The following is a 21,852-nucleotide window of genomic DNA, read 5'->3' on the forward strand; positions in this document are numbered from 1 at the left end:
ATGTTCCCCAAGGTTCAGTTCTTTCCCCTGCTCTTTTCCTCTTGTATATTAATGACCCTCTTCCATTGACTGGAAAATCCTATCCATAGTTTTTCCGGTGATAGCACATTGCATTCCACTTCCCATTTTGGGAAACCTTGCCTTGCTCAATCAGCTTCAACTTCTCGAATATCCGCTACCAATTCCTTAAATGCCGATCTCCAGGTAATTTTCCAGTGGGGCAAAGACAACTTAGTTGATTTGAATCCTTCAAAAACTCAGTCTTGTCTTATATCTCGCAAAAAGGATTCTTCTGCTCCTATCCTTGTCTTTGGTGACACTCACTCTGATTTCTAGGCCAGATATATTCTGTTTTGGGGATTACCCTGATTTCTAATATCTCTCTCTCTCTCTCTCTCTCTCTCTCTCTCTCTCTCTCTCTCTCTCTCTCTCTCTCTCTGTGCCCCGAAAACCTCTCTCAGGCTTCTAGATTCCATTCAGAAGAGGTTAGTTAGGTTAATTTATAACACGCAATGCCACCAGCCAACATCCTGTTTATCTTCAAATTCACAGAACCAACTTTTCATCATCCTGGTTTATTTATTCTACTGCCGTTTCAACGGCCTCCGTAGCCGAGTGGTTAGGAGCGGGAGGGCAGCAGCAGCACACGCTTTTTGAATAGACCGGGGTTCAAGCCCCTGACTGCTGAATACGGTCGATCTGTCAACCCGCACTGGACCAGCGTGGCAGATTATGTTCCATTCCCTCAGCATGAATTGTTGAGGAGGCTTCCATCCTGCAATGGGCTGATATTGGCTGCACTTTACTTTTTTTTTTTTACTTTCTGGAATAACCTTCCTTCATACGTATTTCCTGAAAATTATAGTCTACAGAAGTTCAAGTCTATTTTATTATCTTATCTTCCTTCATGGATTAGGCGATCCGCATGTTCCGATCTAGAAGAGGTCTGCCCATCTTTTCTTTGGTCTTCCTCTGTCTTTTTTCCTTTTGCCCTATATCTATAAGCGAATTTAGGGAATCTGTGTTCCATTCTTTCTACATGTTCTTTCCATCTTTGTCTGTATTCTATAATTTTTTCCATTAATTGAGTAAATCTTTAGTTCTTTTCTAATATTTGGTATTTTTTTTCTAATTTTGTACATCCTTTAACATATCCTAACAATTTCATTTCTGCAGCATCTATTCTGTTAATGTCTCTTTGTTTCGTTATCCATGTTTCAGAACAATAAAGAAGTGTTGGTATTGCCATTACTTTGTAATATTTCAATTGTTTCTTTCCTTGTTTTCTTAGCCAGAGTCCTTTTTATTGTTCCATATATATTTCGAAATTTTGCGAATTTCTGGTTCATATCTTCTTCGACATATGTTATATCACATACTAGATATTTAAAATGTTTTGCTTGTTCTAATATTTTATTGTCTATAACTATTTTTGTCCTCGCCGTATTTTTCCCTTTAAAAGCCATTGTTCTAGTTTTCATCGTTGATATTTTAACTTTATATTCTTCCGTTATTTTGTTTAATTTAAATACTGCTCTTTGTAAATTAGCTTCACTATCTTGAATAATTACTTGATCATCTGCAAATAGCAGTGTATTAATCCTATTCTTTGTATTTAAATATATACCTGTGTTAATTTCTTCTTGCCATTTACATATCATATCCTCGATATGATATGTAAATGGCAAGAATTCTTCACATATATAAATGCCAAGAAGAGCAGGACAAACCAGATCGGACCTTTACGTAAGGGAAAGGGGATAGTAATAAATACACCAGCTGCCGTTGCAGATGAACTCAACAGTTATTTTGCATCGATATTTACAAATGAAAAGCCTTTTGTGGCAATGGGAAATTGTGGGAGCGAAGTTAAAAAAATATGTAATTAATGATATTGAAATTTCGCAAGATTATTTAATGAAAAAACTTTCAAGCCTACAGACCTGTAAGGCTCCTGGAGTTGATGGAATATACCCTATAATCTTGAGAGAGGCGGCAAGCGAGTGCATTGAACCACTGAGGCTGGTTATGCGAGCATCACTAGACTCGGGGGAGATTCCCTTGGATTGGAAAAGTGCAAATGTATCTCCCATACATAAGGGTGGCTCTAAAAGTGAAGTGGGAAATTATCGACCTGTCAGTCTGACTTCAGTAGTAGGGAAAATCATGGAGGCAATGATCAAGGGTGGAATTCAGGATCATTTGGATCGAATTGAAATTCTCAAGGATACTCAGCATGGTTTTGTAAAGGGAAAATCATGTTTAACAAATCTAGTTCGCTATTTCGAAAGGGTCACTCAAGAGCTGGATTTAGGGAATAACTTCGACATTGTTTATTTAGATTTCAGCAAAGCTTTTGACTCAGTCCCACATGAGCGGTTGCTTTATAAGCTGGAACAGGTTGGGATCACTGGGAAAATCCTTAGATGGATAGAAGGATGGCTTCAGGGCAGGAGGCAGAGGGTTGTGATAAATGGCTATTCCTCAGATTGGGTTGATGTAAGAAGTGGGGTTCCCCAAGGATCAGTATTAGGACCACTGTTGTTTTTAATTTTCATAAACGACATTGATGAAGGGATAGAGGGCGTGATGTCTAAATTTGCAGATGATGTTAAAATTGGTAGAGTAGTTAATGATCACTATCAAGCTGAGCTTCTTCAGAGAGACCTAGATAGACTTCAAGAATGGTCAGAAAAATGGCAGCTGTGCTTTAATCCAACAAAGTGTAAGGTATTACACCTGGGAAACAGTAATCCTAAAATAATTTATTCACTTGGTGGAGTTCAACTAAACCCAGTACTGGAGGAAAGGGACTTGGGTGTTACGATACGGTCAGACATGAAATTCTCTGAGCATTGTAAACAGGTTGCAAGGAAGGCCCATGGTGTCCTATCGATGATCTATCGAACTTTTGCAAGTAGAGATAGGGACGTGATAATCCCATTATATAAGGCTTATGTTAGACCACACTTGGAATACTGTGTTCAAGTATGGAGACCGCACCTAAAGAAAGACATCGAGCTTCTTGAAAGGGTGCAAAGAAGGGTAACTCGCCTGGTGAGATCGGCAAAAGGGCGTCCTTATGAAGAAAGACTTCGAATATGTGGGTTGCAGAGTTTGGAAACTAGACACCTTAGAGGAGATTTGATTGAGGTGTTTAAGGCTCTGAGAGGCATCAGTAAAATGAATGAGGACAAAATTTTCAAGATTATAAATGATGCTAGAACTAGGGGACATAAATTCAAGTTACGGGGGGAAATGTTTAGATTGGACTGCAGGAAGTTTTATTTTAGCCAGCGAGTTATAAATTACTGGAATAAGTTGCCTTCATGGGTGGTAGAGGCCGACAGTTTGGGGAAATTCAAAGGTCATCTGGATAGTACTTTCGGGTAAGGGAAGCGCATAGGATGATAGGTTTAATTTCCTTTTTATTTATTTTTATTTCATTTTATTATTTTTATTTATTTATTAATTATTATTATTTATTTATTTAATTTTTGTTTTTATCATTGTTTTGTTCGGATTTTTTTTTTTTTTTTTTATTTTTGGCTGGTGCAGCATAAGCCATAGGCTTTCTTGCACCATACGGCCGTTACTAATACTAATACTAATATAGTTAAACAGCGTTGGTGATAAGCTACATCACTGTCTAACTTCTTGATTTATTATGCTTTCTTCTGTAAATTTATTACCTGTATCTGTTACTATTTTTATTCCTTGATATAAACTCTGTATTATTTTTGTAAGATGCTTTGGGTATCCTTTATTACTCAATATGTCCCATAGTTTTCGTCTGTTTACTCGATCAAATGCTTTTTCATAATCTATAAATGCTAAATGCGTTTCTAAATTAAACTCTTTTCGTTTTTGTATTATTTGTTTCAATATAAATATATTATCTGTACATGATCTTCCCTTTCTGAATCCTGCTATTCTTCTATTAATATTTCATCAGAGATAATTTTAATTCTATTATTTATTATTTTGCTATACATTTTATATACTGTATTTAGTATGCTAATCCCTCTAATTCTTTGTATCATTTCTATTTCCTTTCTTAAATATTAAAATAATTTTTGCTATCTTCTGGTATTTTATATTGTTCCCAACATTTATTAAATAAATTTAGTATCCTGTCTTTTAAAAAACTTCCTCCAAACCTGATCAGTTCTGCATTTATACCATCCATTCCTACTGCTTTCCTATTTTTTGTAGCTTTCAATGTCTTTTCCAATTCTTCCTTCGTTATCGGATCTATGTCACTAACTGGGTCTAACTGTATCTCTTCTGTTTGATATGTTGGGTCTTTCCACAATTCTTCATAATGTTTTTTCCATTGTTCTTCCTTTATTATATTTATTCTTGAAGTGTCTTTCTCTGTGCTATTCAAGTGTTTCATCATTTTATATGCCAAATTTTGTCTTCCATGAACATCATGTTCTATTGTGCTTATAAATCTATCCCATGACTCTGCTTTAGCCTTCCGTATTATTTCTTTAGTTTTATTGCGTTCTTGTTTATATATTTCTTCATTCTCACTTGTCCTGTTTTGTATATATTTAAGATATTTATCTTGTTTATCTTGTACTGCTTTATCTTTACACCCCCCCCTCCTTTCTTATAGTTTTCCTGAATTGTCCTAGTGTCTCTTTTGCTATCTTTTGAATTATATTTCGTATATTATTCCATTCTTCTTCTATTTGTTCTCTTTCCGATGTTTTTCTTATTTAGTCTTTAATCTTTTTCATATAAATTTTGTATACTTTCTTCTTGAAGTAGATATACTTTATAGCCCAACTCCTCCTTCCCCTGTTTAATAGCTTTTCTCTTCTTCCATTTAGCCCATAACTCTATTTTTGAAGCCACTAAAAAATGACCTGAATTAATATCATATCCTCTAAGCACACTAGTATCTCAACATTGTTTTGTAATTTTTGATTTACTATTACATAGTATATTATTGATTGTGTACCTCTTTCCGACCATGTATATTTATGTATATCACGTTTTCTAAAAAATGTATTTGTTATCTTTAAATTATTAAATGTTGCAAAATCTCTTAATTTATATCCATTTCCATTTACTTTATTTTCTCCATAACATCCCATAATATTTTTTATTGACTTATTCCTTACCCGAGCATTATAATCTCCCAAAATAACTACATGGTCCTTTTTTATATTCTTATCTAGTTCTTTTTGTAACTCTAAATAAAATTCATCAGTTTCTTCCTCTTTTTCATCTTCTGCAGCATAAATTCCAATTGTGCATAAATAACCTGTCTAATTTACTGTAAATTTTACTGTTATTATTCTATTTATAAATGTGTAGCACTGTATTTTGGTTTTCCATTTCCGATCTATTAATATTGCTACCCCTCCACTACCTCTTTGCTTTACTCTACTGTATATCATTGTATAAGAATCAATCTTTTGTACCTTTTAATTTTTTCTTTGTTTCTGTTATTACTGCTATATTTACTTTCTTCTGTTTTAAATGTTTAAGTAGTATTTTAAATTCATATTCTGATATTTGATGATATTAGACTTCAAGTCTAGAATAAAGTTTTCTTTTCCCCTTTTGTAAATGGCATAAATTTCTCGTAATCATTCACTACTTTTACAGTAAGTTGCCCTTGTTGCTGCATTACGCAGATCATTATTAATCGATAATGATAATTAAAAATAAGTTTCCAGTAATACTGTATTCAGCTTGTCTCTGCCCCATTACATGAAATGTCCTATTGGTACTATTCTTCGGCCAACCCTAAGAGCTGGCTCCTGATTTTATCGCTTCCAGGCTATATCATAGTGCGACGCTGATAAATTGTGAAACGCTTGTCAAATAACATTTTTATCTCACCAGAGGTGGACTTTATTGAACAATGTCATATCTAGGCTACTTGGACTAATAATATTTCAGGGAAGAAAGCCTCAATCTATGTAAAATTCCAACTATGACCTTACATTTTTTAGTTGCATTTTTTTTTTTTTTTTTTTTGACAAATCGAAGTTTGTAGTAAATTTCAAATAGCTTCGAAACAGTGCTGGCTGAGTAGTAGTACTCAACTGAAAATAAGTAACAGTCAATGTCTGTATTCGTCTAGTATGGAAAAAACAAAATTGAAGAAACAAATTGTGGCAGAAAATCGAAGCTGATTGAAAGAGACCGCCAGACAAAGGATTGTATTCCGAAAACAAAAATACTTCCTTCGAAATAACTGCAGATCTTAATGTTGAGGCTCAGCAATCCGGTTTCTAGCAAAACAGTTCTAGACCTTCATAAAGAAGAAATTTATAGCAGGGCCGCTACTGCCAAGCTAGTTACTGATGGTAATGCTAGAAAAAAGGATGCAGTGGTGTGAGGAAGCACGAAAGCTGGATACTTGATGTTTGGAAACATCATATTTTCAGACGAATCATTATTCGCAATTTTGCCAACATCATGGAGAGTTTATATCTGTGATGCCAAAGAAAGCTCATCCTTACTGTCTTGTGCCCAATGATGGAGGAGAATAAACAATGGTTTAGACAGCAATATCTTGCTCTTTAGAGTGGCTTAATAATTAGTGCAATCTTTCTATGCAGTCATCCATAAATTATCAAATCTTTTCTTTGGGAAGGAGGGGACACAGTAAATGTTTCCTAATCTTTCATAAAATCGCGATTGATCTTAAACGCTTGCCAACAGAACGTATGTTAATTTTAATATCCATTTGATCTTTGCTTATCGAATAATGCTAAAACATCCAAAGCACATTTCTATTTATGTATATAGAGGTGGACAAAATAATGGAAACACCTTGATACGAGTTAATGTATGCACTAATATGGTGTTGGGCTACCCTTTTTGCCTTTAAAACGGATTATATTCACCATAGAATAGATTCAAATGAGTCTTGAACTGTTTTAAGAATAATTGTTGGACCATTTTTCATGGAGGAACGTTTTAAGCTCCTTTAATGACGAAGGAAATCTGCTTCTCCTCTACTCTTTTCCAAATATACCTACTGAATAACGGTGTCTGATGATTATCAAGGTAATCAGTGACAGTAATTGAGGGTGATGATAGGACTAAAGAATAGCAGTCATAAATAAAATAATTATTAAATTATATGTGATTTAACTGCTGGAAGGATTTAAATTGCTCAGTTAATTAAATGATTGTAATGCTCAGCAAAATTTGAACGTTCCTTTCGTAAAGAATTTCTTTGCTATTGAACTAGTTTTAAATGACATCGGCAAAAGATTAATCTTCCATTTATTTAAAAGATGAAAATGAATTTATTTAAAGGTTAAATGGCAGATTAACCTTTTGGCGATGTTATTGCATCGGCAAAAAGGTTAATCTGTCAATTTAATTACTTTCAAAGCAATGTCTGAAAGTAGTGCAATACCTAGCAACTCGTGAAGGCAAAGTTCGTTCTGCTGTATGTAAAAACGTACTATAGAAAAATACTTTTTTTTTTTTTTTAATCGAAGACTGAAACGATAATAAATAACAATTTATCAACAAAATGCATAGTTTCATTCTATATCAAATGGGAAATAGGGAAAAACTAATGGCTGAAAACACGTGTTTGTGAATATCCATCAGAAATCCCTATCTCAAACATACACAGCATAGTAATTTTCTGCCTCTAGTTGGTGCTGAATTCCCCGGCTTTCTGAAACAAACAAAATCAAGAAAATATTATGATTTCTTTTAATATTTATAATGCCACTGCATTTTTAAGAGAAATTCATAAAGAGGAGTGAAGAATAGTTTTCTTTGAAAGCAGTAGTGGGTGTGCTGTCGAGAATTAAAATCAGCAATTTTACCATTAGAATTCCTCCGTAGGCTTGCCATACGGTTGCTTATTTAAATTTCCCTTAATTGATATCCTCATGGAATGCATGGCATCGCTTCTCGGCCTTCTGGCTTAGAACGTATTGTAGTACTGTGTTTGTTCTTATCGGCTTAAGTTTTGTTCTTAAGAGTCTCGAGTAGAGACAGTGTGTGAAGTAGAGGAGGTTATAAATACCCTGAGACTGAGTTCCCCGAACTAATTTGTTCTTATCAGCTTAATATCTGATACAGATCTCATTGAGGTCTAAGATATTAATATGATTTTTGAAATTAGGCGAAGTGTTCAGAGTTTGCTCTACCTTTGCCACGAGTTGCCCTGGTATTGCACTAAATCCGGGGTCATCTCTAATTATTTAACTTAAAAGTAAAACTTTTCTGAATAAATTTTCCGAATAACTCACACGGGAAAAACTCTGCTCCCTCCGCTTTACTATCAATAGTCTATAGTACCAATAGTCCCCATTGAAGAGGTCTTTGCAAATTCCTCCACTTATCCTTTCCATAATGAAACCAGACATTTCTAAACAAGTGGTGGAACCATAGTATTGTCACGAAAGGCTATATAATTGAATGCTATTTTTTTGGATATTACTGTAAAACGAAAATTCCGGCTGGCACCATATTTTCAGCAGTTTTCTTTTTTTTTTTTTTTTTTAACTCTGGGGAGGTTTCAGGCCAGTTACGATTTTTTTTTTATTTATTTTATTTTTTTATGTAAATCTCAAACAAAAGAGGTATTGGAACCTATAGTACTTAGTACCGTGCTTGGGTTGGAGGTTGAGAAGACGAAAGAATATATTTGTTGATATTGGACTTGGACTTATGTAGACTGTAATTTTCAGGAAATACGTATGAAGGAAGGTTGTTCCAGAAAACGGCAATTGAATGAATAAATGAGGAAGATGAAAAGTTGGTTCTGTGCATTTGAAGTTGGACAGTAAATGGATGTTGGCTGGTGGCGGCACGTGTTCGGACTGTTTTGAAAGAGAGCGGGAATTATAGAAGCCAATTCAGAAGAACAGTGCCCATGGAAAATATCTGTAGAAGAGGCATGCAGCAGAAAGAGTACGTCTATGAGACAGCGAGGAGAGACTCTGTTAGAGATGAATCATTAATTAATCTAGCTGGCCTCTTCTGAACGGAATCTAGAAGCCCGAGAGAAGTTTTGGTGGAACCACCCCAGATGTGGGAACAATATTCCATGGTAGGGCGGATTTGCGATTTATACAGAGTGAGCAGCTGTTTGGAAGAAAAGTAACACCGAGAGCGAAAGAGAAAACCAAGTTTTTTTTTAGATGCAGAGGAAGCAATATTTGTAATGTGCTTGTGCCAAGAGAGATTAGAAGTCAGGGTAATCGCCTAAAGAGATATATCATTTTGCCTAGAAATCGGAGTGTCACCAAAGATGAGCAGAAGAATCCTTTTTGCGAGATATAAGACAAGACTGAGTTTTAGAAGGATTGAAATCAGCTAAGTTGTCTTTGCCCCACTGGAGAATTACCTGAAGATCGGCATTTAAGGAATTGGTAGCAGATTTTCGAGAAGTTGAAGCTGATTGAGCAGGACAAGGTTTCTCAAAATGGAAAGTGGAATGCAATGTGCTATCATCGGCAAAACTATGGATAGGATTTCCAGTCAATGGAAAAAAGAGTGGGGGAAAGAACTGAACCTTGAGGGTCACCGGCATCAGTGGAGAAGTTAGAAGACAGAGAGCCATCTACCCTCACCCTCAGTGAGTGATCAGAGAGAAAACTGGATAACCAATTACAAAAAAACAGTTGGCAAACCATAAGATGGAAATTTGTTTAGAAGACCTTTATGCTAAACACGATCGAAAGCTTTTGAGATGTCAAGAGCAAATACTTGTTTCATCGAACCTTTCCGTTGAGTTAGTCCATAAATGGGTAACATAAGCCAGAATATCACCAGTGGATCGACACAGACAGAATCCATACTGGGGATTGTTGATCAGACGGAAGGTTTCTAGGTAGTTTAAGAGTTGGCGGTTAATTGATTTCTCCATTACTTTAGAAAGCGTAGAAGTAATTGCAACAGGCCGATAATTGGATGGGAGGGAATTGTCACCCTTTTTAGGAACTGGCTGGATATGAGCAAATTTCCAAGCAGAAGGAAAAATACCTTTGTAATAAGAAAGTGAAAAAAGGCGGTAAAGAATAGGAGTAAGTTCAGGGGCACAGGTTTTGAGAACAAGTGGAGAAATGCCATCCGGACCTTGAGCGTTCTTAGCATCAAGATTCGTCAAAAATCCTTCTGACATCCTTTTGACGGAAGACCACATGAGGCATTGAATGGGGAATGGTGGGAGGGGTTTTACCAATATCATTAATACATGAGTTGGAAGAAAAATGGGAGGCTAGCAGGTCAGCTTTATCCTTGGTTCAACTGACAACAGAACCATCTGGTTTGGACAGAGGTGAGAGCAGTGATGGGCAAAAGTTGCGGCCAATCGCTTTGGCAAGAGAACAGAATGCTCGTTTACCATTAGGGCAAGAAGCAAGTTTTCTACTCTTAGCCTGTTCAAACTCTAGTCTGGACTGATTTAATAACTGCTTTACAATTGTTGCGAGCTTTGGTGTAGGCAGAAAATGAAACTGAAGAATTAGAAACAATCCAATTACGATATGCAACGTTCTTCTCTTGAACAGCCTTAGTACATTTATTGGAAAACCAAGGTTTAGATAAAGGACGAGATTTTAAAGTGGAGTGTGGGATAAAGGATTCCAGTCCTGCAAGAATAATTTCACTGACACGATCTGAGCAAACGTTGACATCAGAAGTTTTGAAACAGTAATCCGACCAAGAAAAAGAAAAGAAATCTCGCAGGTCATCTCATTTTGCATTCTTGTAAAGCCAAACAATACAAGGTTGGGAATAGCCTTGAGATAAAGGCTCCATTGGAGAAGAGACAATCACCAAGTTGTGATCTTCTCACTTCGACTGTGTACTTAGAAGGGTTGTTTGTGAGAAAAAGATCAAGCATGTTGGCTGTATGATTAGGATTTTCCGGTATTCTAGTAGGTAAATGAACAATCTGTGCAAGGTCATTAGTAATTGCAAAAGCCTCAGCATCTCGATCAGCTGGGTCGGTGTGACTAGAAAACGGAAGCCAGCTGGAGTTGTGAACATTAAAATCACCATGGAAACTTACCTCACTGTTAGGAAAGTTGGACTGGAGAAAGTCAAGTTGCAAAGAGTCAAAGAGCTCCGAGTGATTAGTGGAGTTGGGAGAACGGTAGAGACAACAGATGAATTTGAGACAATGGAGAGATTTTAAGCCAGAGAAGATCGAAGAGAGGAGATTTCAAATTACAAAGTCTCTTACAGGGAATATCAGAGCGTACATATGCACAAGTACCACCTTTGAGCCGAAAGGAATCATACAGCGAATAATTTGGGCACTGAGATGAGCAGTAGTTGAATCAAACGATAACTGAGATTCTGTCAGAAAAAGTACATGGGGTTCCTGGCAGACTGCAAGTGGAAATGAGATTAGAATTGAGACCATGTATATTTGTGAGATGAATTAGGAAGTGTTTGGGAGGTTTAGATCTTTTTGCAGATAAGCTTGTTCTATTAGTTTGATAATTCATGGTGTATTCAATAGTAAGAAAAAGTGAGTGGGACATGCTGTGTGAAGTAATCGAATTTTTGGATATGGCGTACACATGGTAAGAATATACTCAGATCCTTGACTTAACGTGGCCTCGACAATGCCCCCCGCATACACACTACTCGGACTCCCTCCAGTCACTATCTGGCAGAGTAGAGGTAGCAAGATTATACACTAGCTGATCCGGAAGCCTCCTGGAGAGTTACCAATAGGTTCGATCCGGTGTACTAGCTAGCGGCTGGCCTGCGAACACCGTTTTAGAGCTGTACCCTCGAAATTTAAGGAATAATGGATCTCGCCACGCTGTTCATCATAACCTCAAAAGTCATCAATCATACTGCATGATGGAAGATATGGGGAAGGGTTGACCGGTATAAGGCAATGGTCAGGCCACGCCTTGAGTACTGCGTACAGGTCTGGAGGCCTCATTTTAGGAAGGATGTAGATTTACTTGAGCGTGTACAGAGAAGGGCAACTAGATTGGTGAGGGGAATGAAGGGATCCTCTTACCAAGAGAGGCTTAAGTTCTGCAAATTGCAGTGGCTGGAGACTAGGCACCTGCGCGGTGATCTGATTGAGGTGTATAAGGCCTTGAATGGGTTGAGCACGCTGAATTCTGATGGGATCCTTCCACTTGTTCAGATTACGAACCTAAGGGGGCATAAATTCAAATTAAGAAAAGACAGAGGTAGAATAGATGTGCGGAAATTTGCCTTTAGCCAGCGGGTGGTTAATTGCTGGAACAAACTTCCATCTGTCGTTGTGGAAGTTGATAGGTTGAATAAATTTAAGGAGGAACTGGACAGGCATTTGGAGGGAATGGTGTGATTTTTTTTTTTTTTGGCTGATGCTGCATTAGCTCATATATTTGCTTTCTTGCATCCCATGCCACTACTACTACTACTTAGCTCTAGAGACTAAACATGGGTTCCAAGTACCACTTTCAGCCTCCAATAAGCAAAGTGGTGGTATTATACCGATTGATGAGAGTCATCTACCACTTAGTACTGCCTGGTAACAAAGAGGGGCGGCATTCCTCCAGGTGGTGTTGGTGCCACACCTCGACCCCTGGTTACGTTGGTTCACACCTTGGTGGTCACCCACCATGTACTTGTGCATGGAGATTATACCCAAGATTACTAACAGTCCCACCATCGCGAAGGTGCAAGCAGAGGATTTGGGTCACTGACCGTCCGAACTTCGCCGAAATTGGGTCGACTTGACTTGAGTGTCACCGGAATATCAGTTCCATCAGCATTTTAGACTCGCACGTAGCAAGTACAGGTTGTCTTGCATAACTGAGAGAATGTCTGTGACAACCTGAAAGACCTAATTCCATACCGCCCGGTCCTTCCTAGCAACAGAAATAATAAATTTGGAAAAGCAACTCTGATTCTTTAAAACTTTCGACTGATTTAGAATACTCGTATGGATTTTTGTATAATCAAATTTTTATGTAAAACCCTTGCGTACTGTTTAAATGATCATTTCTCCCCCCCCCCCCCAAATTACTTCCACAATAGATTCCATCTAATGGCTACCCTTGACGCGGTGGCATTTTGGTAAAAAAAATTTTTGAGCGGTATATAAGTTTCTAACCCTGTTTGATAAGTTAATGCGCCTGAAACGTTACCCAGTGCCTATGTTATTTAACTTTTAAACAATGCCTCGGAATTTATATTAAAGGGGGGGGGTGATAAGTATTGTAGGTCTGCTGATGCAAAAACGATGTGTTTTATTACATCAAACGAAACTACTGAATCGCAAAACGGACATGTTTTCGTGAACTTTTTATATCTGTCTTTTAGAAGGCTTAGTCATTTCATCTGAAATTTTTTGAACTCGAACCATGGTATCCAGGAATCTTCTTCCATAAAATTTCTGGTTGGCTGTATCAGACATCGCAAACGGTTTCTGATGTAGATTGTCAGATTTTTCTGAGATTGTCTAACGTGAGGTTGGTTCTTCTGTTCCACGCCAGATGTATTGTTTTCTATATTTTCTGCCTATTATATTTCGGTCGAATGGCACCCGTGATTTTTATAGCTCTGATGAATAAAAATGTCACAAGGAGAAAGATTGACAAACTCCTGATCTAATAGATGAACAGGCTAGTGCAAAAGCATCATTTTAGTTTGTAGTAAATCACCGAAGTAAGTGAAATACCATCGTTTTTGTTACATCTCATATTGTGGAAAATTAATCTCATATTGTGAACGCCTTCACAACGAGTTGCCCTGATATTGCACTACTTCGAATAAGTAACTCTTCGCCAATAGAGAAGAAATGCCATCTAAAGAGGAAAGGGGCAGTTACTCCTCAAACTCGCACTCACTCGAGTATTCACTCAAATCCCTCGAATAGGCAGCGCTTCCCCAGTAGGGAAGACTGTTGTTACCTGTTCTCGGTAGCGAAGGATACCATCAAGCGCTCACAGAAGGCGCTGTTTCGAGGCTTGTTGGTCTAATCGGTGGGCGGGTACCTTGGTGATACAATGAGTGACAACCCAGTTATGAAGTATAACTCCACAATATGAGAAATGGCAGACAGTAACATAAATACATGATTCCATATGCTTGGGCATATGAACTTGATACGGAAAGGTAAGATTGACACCAAATTTTAAATTTTGTTCACTTACTCCCTAGAATGGTTTTGTGATCAATTTCGATTCTTGTTCAAGCATTACTCAAGAAGTAGAGGTCGGATCAACACGAGGTTTTCAGTATTTGTTTCATTGTCTCTGGGAAGCTTTTAAGACCAGTTTTGATTCTATAGCCCCTCTCACATACATAGAAATATATTGTATATAAAACTGTACTTCGGGCATTACTCGAGTACAAAAGTCGAATCGACATCTAGTTTTCAGTGTATATTTATTGGTCTCTTTGGAATTGAATGGGCCTGAAAACAGGCCCATTCAATTCAAAACTAAATTAGACCCTTAAAAAGTATTTGGAAACATTGGTAAATAATTGGAAGTTTTATAAATAAATGCATTATTTTTGTTATTTTATTCAGAACTTTTATAGATAGCACTTACACCTATCTAGTTAAATATAATATGTTTATATATAAAGGCTTTTTTTTTTTTTTTTTTTATAAGCTGACATCTCCATATTTTCGACTGTCAGATAAATATTTTACTAGGCTCAAGTGACATCCTCAACCTTTCAAGGATTAGTTAAATATTTCACAAGGTGAAAGTGACGCCGTGGTTGACATGTCCTGCCATCCGATTTAAATATCTGAACTGGAGAGCCACTTTTTATTGTATGATACTGTCTATGTATTTATTCAGCAGGAAATGCTAGTTATCAGACCATGAAAAGGTAGGAGTATCATGCATTATTGCACTTCCTGCACGCGAACAGACAACAAGATGTATTAAAAAAGTAACACAAATGAAAATTGGCGGTTGAGCTGAGTAATAAGTGGTACGTAGCCAAACCTAACAAAAGGATGAACAAGCGAACAGCAGGAGAAGTTATTTAACGACCAGCTGTTGAGACTAGAGGAATTCTCAAATGCCTCTTCAATCTAGGATATTTTTTAGCAACGGCACAAGATGCGGATGTCCCTTGCAACCAATAATCACAAAACATAACGAGAGCTTAATTATAACTTTAGGAATTATCATAATTTGCTTGGGGTATATCACGATTGGGCACTAAACCATTTTTATTGAGTCATGATGCGAATGGAAATTATGAACTTTGTAAAAGTAAAATATTACAAGATGGAAGTTCGATTTTTTTGGTGCTTACAGAAAATGCAAATGTAATGTTACTGTTTTGGTAAAAAAAATCAATGCTTAATTATCTAAACACAACCAGCCTGCATGTGAAATATGTTTGTCCAATTCCAAATTGGCCAGTGTTAGCACGGAAAAAAGCCTCAAGGACTTGGGCCTTAAAAGATTTGTCGAGCTATCCCAAATTTCATTAAAATTTGACCAGTAGAAATCGTGCAATTATTTCTTTGTCATGTCCGCATTTTAACACGAGAATGTATAGATTTTTATGAAGTTTTATATTTTCAGCAAGATTTGTCGAGCTGTCTCTGATTTCATTAAAATCCGGCTAGTAGCAATCTGGTAATTAGTATATCTTTGTTCGTACGCGTGTAATAACTCTCCTGTTAGTGAATGGATTTTAAATATTAATGAAGTTTAATTTTTGACTTTTTTGGATATTTGTAGAGATTTCCCAAGTTTCAATAAAATCGGACCAATAAAAAATAAAAATCCGGCAATTATTATTTATTTATTTTCATACGTATCACAGGCTATCCATATACCGTATATTGTAAGTGCACGTGTACTTTATATTATTAGCATTAACATTAGTAGAGGCATCATATGCCTCTACTAATGCAAACTTATGCAGCATCAGCCAAAAAAAAAAAAAAACTTTCACTTCACCCCTCCGTTCGTTCGAAATACCTGTCCAGCTGAGCCTTAAATTTATTTAGGCTATCAACTTCCACAACAAGGGATAGAATTCTGTTCCACCAACCAACTACCCACTGGCTAAAGGCAAATTTCCGCCCATCTATCCTACATCTGTCTTTCCTCAACTTGAATTTATACGCTCTTAGGTGATTATTTTGATCAAGATGAAGAATCCCATCAGCATTGAGCATGCTCAAACCATTCAAGGCTTTATACACCTATCAGATCACCTCGCCGGTGCCTGGTCTCCAGACACTGTAATTTGCAAAACTTAAGCCTTTCTTCGTAAGAGCAACCCTTTGTTCCATTCACTAATCTTGTTGCCCTTCTCTGTACTCGTTCCAGCAGCTCTACATCCTTCTTGAAATGAGGCCCCCAGACCTGTATACAGTACTCAAGGTGTGGCCTGACCATTGCCTTATACAAGGAAATAATCACCTCCTTATCCCTGCTAGAAAAATTCTTGTATATCATTGACAAGACACCATGAGCTACTCTTGCACCCGTCTGCACTGCTCAGAGAACTTCATATCTGCCTGCACAATTACCCCCCAGGTCCTTTTCATTCTCTACCACTGTCAGTGTAGTACCACAGAGTTGATACGTTGCTCTGGAGTTGCTGTTTCCTATATGTAGTACTTTACATTTGTCAATGTTAAACTTCATTTGCCACCTCTCAGCCCATCTGCTCAACCTTTCCAGAACCTTATAAATTACGTGTATATTGTAAGTGCACCCCGGCGCCTCACCACTCGGTTACGGTAGCTGTAGCACTAGTTTGTTGTCATGCGCTCATTCGAGGAATGAATGGGCAATGTGGCGGATGCGCAGAAACGACATGTTCTCGGTTCGCGCATAAAGTCGTTGCTTTTCTTGTTATGAATCCTGAATTAATACTATTTGCTAACGTACCTGAACCAAGTGGTCTGGCCTGAGGGTATACACGTGCTTTCAGTGGCCGTGGTTTAAGTCTACGTGACTGCTAAATACGGTTTTGTTTCTTGTGTTTTCTCTCCATCTTGTGAACTCTCTTGACCGTGTGGCTGTTCCGGAGTATAAACAGAAAATTTTATTTTTTTTAGCTTGTTTACTTTTTTTTTTTTATGAAGTTGGTGACTGGTTTAGTGTTCTGTTAAGAATACGTCTTTTCCTGGTTGTTCTAAAGAAGTGTACCACAAAGGCTCCCTCTCTCCTCCAAAAATATGGGCATAAAACGTTCATATGAATTGAAAACAAGTTGTCCGAAATACTTCCATGTGCACTGCAGTTAGCAGTTTTTCCACCTTAAATCCGCACATCAAGTTTGCGATGTACTTCTTGCCATCTGGAATGATTTGAAGAAACTGAAGATCGAATGGATTTTTTCCTAAAAATGTAATATGATCAAATAATAATAAAAAAGTGATTTGTCTTTTATGAAAATAATGGAACCCCTTTCCAGACGAGTAAAATTTAAGACGATACCAAGAAAAAATTATATAAAAGTGGCAGGATATACTTATTTGATACATTTTTTTATGTAATATTTGAATTCTTCATTTTCTCTTTTTACTCTGGAACTATCCCAAGGCCAGGGAAATTCCTAAGATAGAGAATATAAGAAACAGAACCGTATTTAGTAATCACCCCACCTGCAACCAACCTTCTCTCAAAGTACGTGTACTTATGTATCTTGGACCTGACCACCCGGCTACGGCAGCCTTAAATACTACCGGTCCTACCGAGAGACACTTTCTCTTAAATAACTTTTTAACAATTTATGTAGACATGGGGATAATTGTGCAGTCAGATATGAAGTGACATGGGGTATTGTCAATAATATACAGGAATTTTGCAAGCAGGAATAAGGAGGTCATCATTCCTTTGTATAAAGCAATGGTCAGGCCACACCTTCAATATTGCGTACAAGTCTGGAGGCCTCATTTTAGGAAGGATGTAGAGCTGCTGGAACGAGATAGGTGAGGGGAACAAAGAGTTTTGCTCTTACCAAGAAAGTCTTAAAAGTTCTGCAAATTGCAGCGTCTGGAGACTAGGCATCGCGAGGTGATCTGATTGAGGTGTATAAGGCTTTGAATGGTTTGAGCATGTGCAATGCCGATGAGATTCTTCCTCTTGTTCAGATTACTCACCTGAGAGGGCATAAATTCAAATTGGGGAAAGACAGTTGTAGAATAGATGCGCGGAAATTTGCTTTTAGCCAGCTGGTGGTTGATTGTTGGAACAAACTTCCATCTGTCGTTGTGGAAGTTGATAGCTTAAATAAATTTAAGGGGAACTGGACAAACGTTTGGAGCGAATGGAGAAAATGGGAAGTTTTTTTTTTTTTTTGCTTTCTTTTCTTGCGTCATATGCCTTTGCTAATGTGGCCCGTATTCTTCACGGTGTTAAGGCGTGATTTTTTTTCTGAAAAGAAACTTGAAAAATATTTTTAACGCTCAATGAAAAACTGTTATAGGACCTTTACTCAGCAGAATTTCCTATTTATTTTAAAAAGATGGGGAACGACTTCTATATATGATTAAATTTATGGTTATTAATATTTAATTAAAATTTGCTGCTTAGAAAATCGTATTATCAGGGTTCTGTTCTGTTCGGTTTGAACTCTGTATGCATTTTTCAGTTCTCAATATAAACCTTTTTCATAATTTTTTTTATTGTCCTAATACTATCTAAATTAACATGATGCTGGATTTTTAAAATATTAAATATAATTATATTACGTAATTCGGACTACTTTATTGGTTAGAATTACTGAGCTTTTAGTGTGCAGGTCTGTATTTTAAGGATGAACTGAAAGAATTTATCCTCAAACTTTCGTTCGAGGATAAATTCTCTCACTTTTGCAGTCGTGTATTGTGGGCTCAGGTTAGCGGTATTTGACAGTTGAACATTATTTGTTTTAAAGTGTCTTTTAAGATGCTGCTTTTAATTCCGAAGAGAAATCACTGTTTAGGTATTGTCAGATTTGAAAGCGGAAAGCCTTCTTCTGTTTGCATTATTGCGCAACAGCTCATTCATCGTGACTATTTTTAGTTCGTTGCATCACCTCCTGGTTCCAGCTGTGCTTAGCCTTCTGTGAAGGAAACTAGAGAAAACAAAAGTGAAGCTGTCACTACACTTCATTCGTGACAATATCGTATTGGATGACAAGACTAGGAAGTAACGAATGGATTACATGCACTATTGGCGTTCTTGCTGACCAGTGCTTGAACAGTTGTGCCATCTTCTGATAGACTACTTTGATTCTACCGTTGCTGACTTTTAATTCACCATTTGCGTGCTTGATTGTTTTAATGCCTACTTGGATTCGTTAGTTTTTCTTTTATTCAAGTAATTGTCTGTCACTGTTTTACAATAATATCGAAGTGATTTCCACACAGTGTGTGATGTAATACATACTTTATTTTTTTTAATCGAATGATTTCGTTCTAAATGGCTAGAAAGAAAAAATAAGAAGCATTTTAAGATAGAGAGACTTCTGTAGTTCGAATTCTTGTTCAACTAGCTGTGCTTGATCGCGTTTATCGATTCTAGGCTGAATGGTAACGATTTCCTTAATTTTCTTGAAACGTTTTTGTTAGAGGAGAGACTTTTTTTTTTTTTTTTTTAACGCTAGTTGATTGAGGACATCCAAATTGTAATTGAGTTTCCTACGTCCATGTGTTACCTGTGTTAGGTAAATTGTCCTAATGCACAGTTGTGATTTTTTTCGCACGAATGAGGGAACTAATTGCAATTTAAAATTTCATGGTTCGAGTTACACGAAGACATCAAGCAGAACCCAGCATATATGGAATCACACCTCCCTCCTTGGTGTTTTAAAGAGAACAAGAAGGGGGTGCGGCGGTTTATTTTTATCTCTGCGGGACGTTGAGCTGATATCTATTTCAGGAAGATTAATTTTTGCCCGGTTTATGTTCAAGTGCAGCGTGGGTTTTTTAGTTCAGCAAACCCTGTTTGCTGTGATTAAGCCTTTTTTATAGTTGCCTAATTGGATGCAATCATTATTTCCATCTCTTGCACTAGACCTGTCTGGTGCGAGAAAGAAAGATGGAAACAAGATTTTAAGCATCATCTCGATCGGCCTTCGGGGCGTATATATCTCTGTTGTCCATGTGTACTTGTCAAGTGACTCCCCGTACCATCTTCCCTCTTCCCCGTCGCCTCTACTCCCTAGTCAGTCAACGGTGAAAGCAGCCAGATGGCTCTGGGCGCGAGACTCTCCCCTCCCTCCCTAGTAGCTGTAGAAAGAGGCATTGAAATTCTGCAACATTGTCATGACAATGCTAAACGCCACATGGTAGGGGTACGTTAGGTTCTTCTCGCTACACCGTTGATAGCAGAGATGAAAGAATAAAATACACCGGGGGCGCGGGGTGGGGAAGTAAGGTTCAGGTTTAGTTAGGATGACCTTCTCTCATCTGTTAATCCATCCCCCCCCCCACCCGCGAATCACGTTTCTGTTAACTCCAGTAGAAACTATATGACACCTGCTTTTTTTGCTAGGCTAGTCGACTTTTTTTAGACCAGTTTGATTTTCTCACTTCCATAATTAATCTCTGCAATCATTTAAGGGAACTTTCTTCAGATACGTGACCCTCGCCATTAGCACCATGGCTATGATCATGCTGGATCTACACCCAGTAGAAAAGGGCTGGGTTCGAATCCCGTCTCGAAGGGACAAGCTTCAGTGTCACATTCCACCACCTGTCTCCCCCCCCCACCCACGGATTTGTATTTGCATACTCAAATTTCACAGTTGGCGTTCTTTTTTGCGTGTTTACGCGTCAGTACTGTAAACGAAATAGCACAGTTATTGCTTCCCTGGTTTGGGGAATTGCACTTGTTATCCCGTTCCTAAGTATGATCTACTGCAGTCCTTTCGGAAAAAGTATGAATTGCACTTCGGAGGTGGGGGTGGAATAGACTTGTGTAGTCCCTTTTGGAATTATGCCCGTGTGATAACACAGGTGCGATGAATAAGTTTTTTAAGGATATTGAACAACCCTGGGTGGAAAGTGGAGGTGTGTGTGGAGATGTACTTCTGAAGAGTCTAAAGAAAGTTTTTCTGTTCATCGGTAAATAGTGAATAAAAGCATGAAGAGGAGGACATCCACCAAAAGCAGTATCGAACTTTTAAGGCTGGATCAAAAACTCTTTTTGTTGATTGCTGCTTTCATATACCTTACAAAATGTTTTTATCATACGTTTACTATTCACGTAGTGTTGTACCTTTTGCATTGTTTACTTCCTTTCAAATAACAAAAATGCATCTCAGAACTTTTAAACCTTCTAGTAAGCCAGTGTGCAAGACTAGGTTTGCCGTTTGCATTCGAAAATATTTACGGATTTTGAAGCAGCAGTTAATGCTGCCCATAAGATGGCAGCAGCATTACCCGTTGCTTCACAAATTACAGGCTCCTTTTTCACCGGGCAGTCATGGTAGAGGGGTATTGAACACTGGGCATTTCTGAAGAGTTCTGAAATTGGAAACTAGCCGAACTGGACATTTGATCTGTCACACGTTGTGAGAGATCTGATAATTGCATTGATACTGCCAGTTCTACCGGAAAATTTCCTCTGAAGTGTCTTCCCGGAGAACCAATGCATGAGAAGCATTACAAGCAAAATTTTTAATCGAGTTCATCACAAATCATTGTATTTCAATGTATTAGATTCAAGAAATAATAAATTTACGTGTTTATTAAAACTTGGAAGGCTAATGATATTTTAGGGCAGAAAGCCTCAAACTGTGTAAAATTCAAACTCTGACATTGTTGTTGTTATGTGGTTTTTAGGAGCATCAGCAACTAAGGGGATATGCGGTGGTCATTACCTGACCTTTCTGCATCCTCTATATTTGATGGGCACGGGCTCGAACCCCGGTCTAATCAAGAAGCATGTGCTACGCACTGCTGCT

General features: G+C 37.5%; 1 protein-coding gene and 1 pseudogene across 1 annotated transcript in view; both read left to right on the forward strand.

Moving 5' to 3' along the window:
- The window catches only part of msn (serine/threonine-protein kinase msn), a 555,676-nt gene that overhangs the window by 160,563 nt on the left and 373,261 nt on the right, over positions 1 to 21,852 (forward strand).
- Positions 7,901 to 8,201, forward strand: LOC150091880 (U2 spliceosomal RNA; annotated as a pseudogene).

This window comes from Mastigoproctus giganteus, chromosome 1 (assembly GCF_048544385.1).
Source record: "Mastigoproctus giganteus isolate SK-2022 chromosome 1, ASM4854438v1, whole genome shotgun sequence".
Taxonomy (NCBI): Eukaryota; Metazoa; Arthropoda; class Arachnida; order Uropygi; family Thelyphonidae; genus Mastigoproctus; species Mastigoproctus giganteus.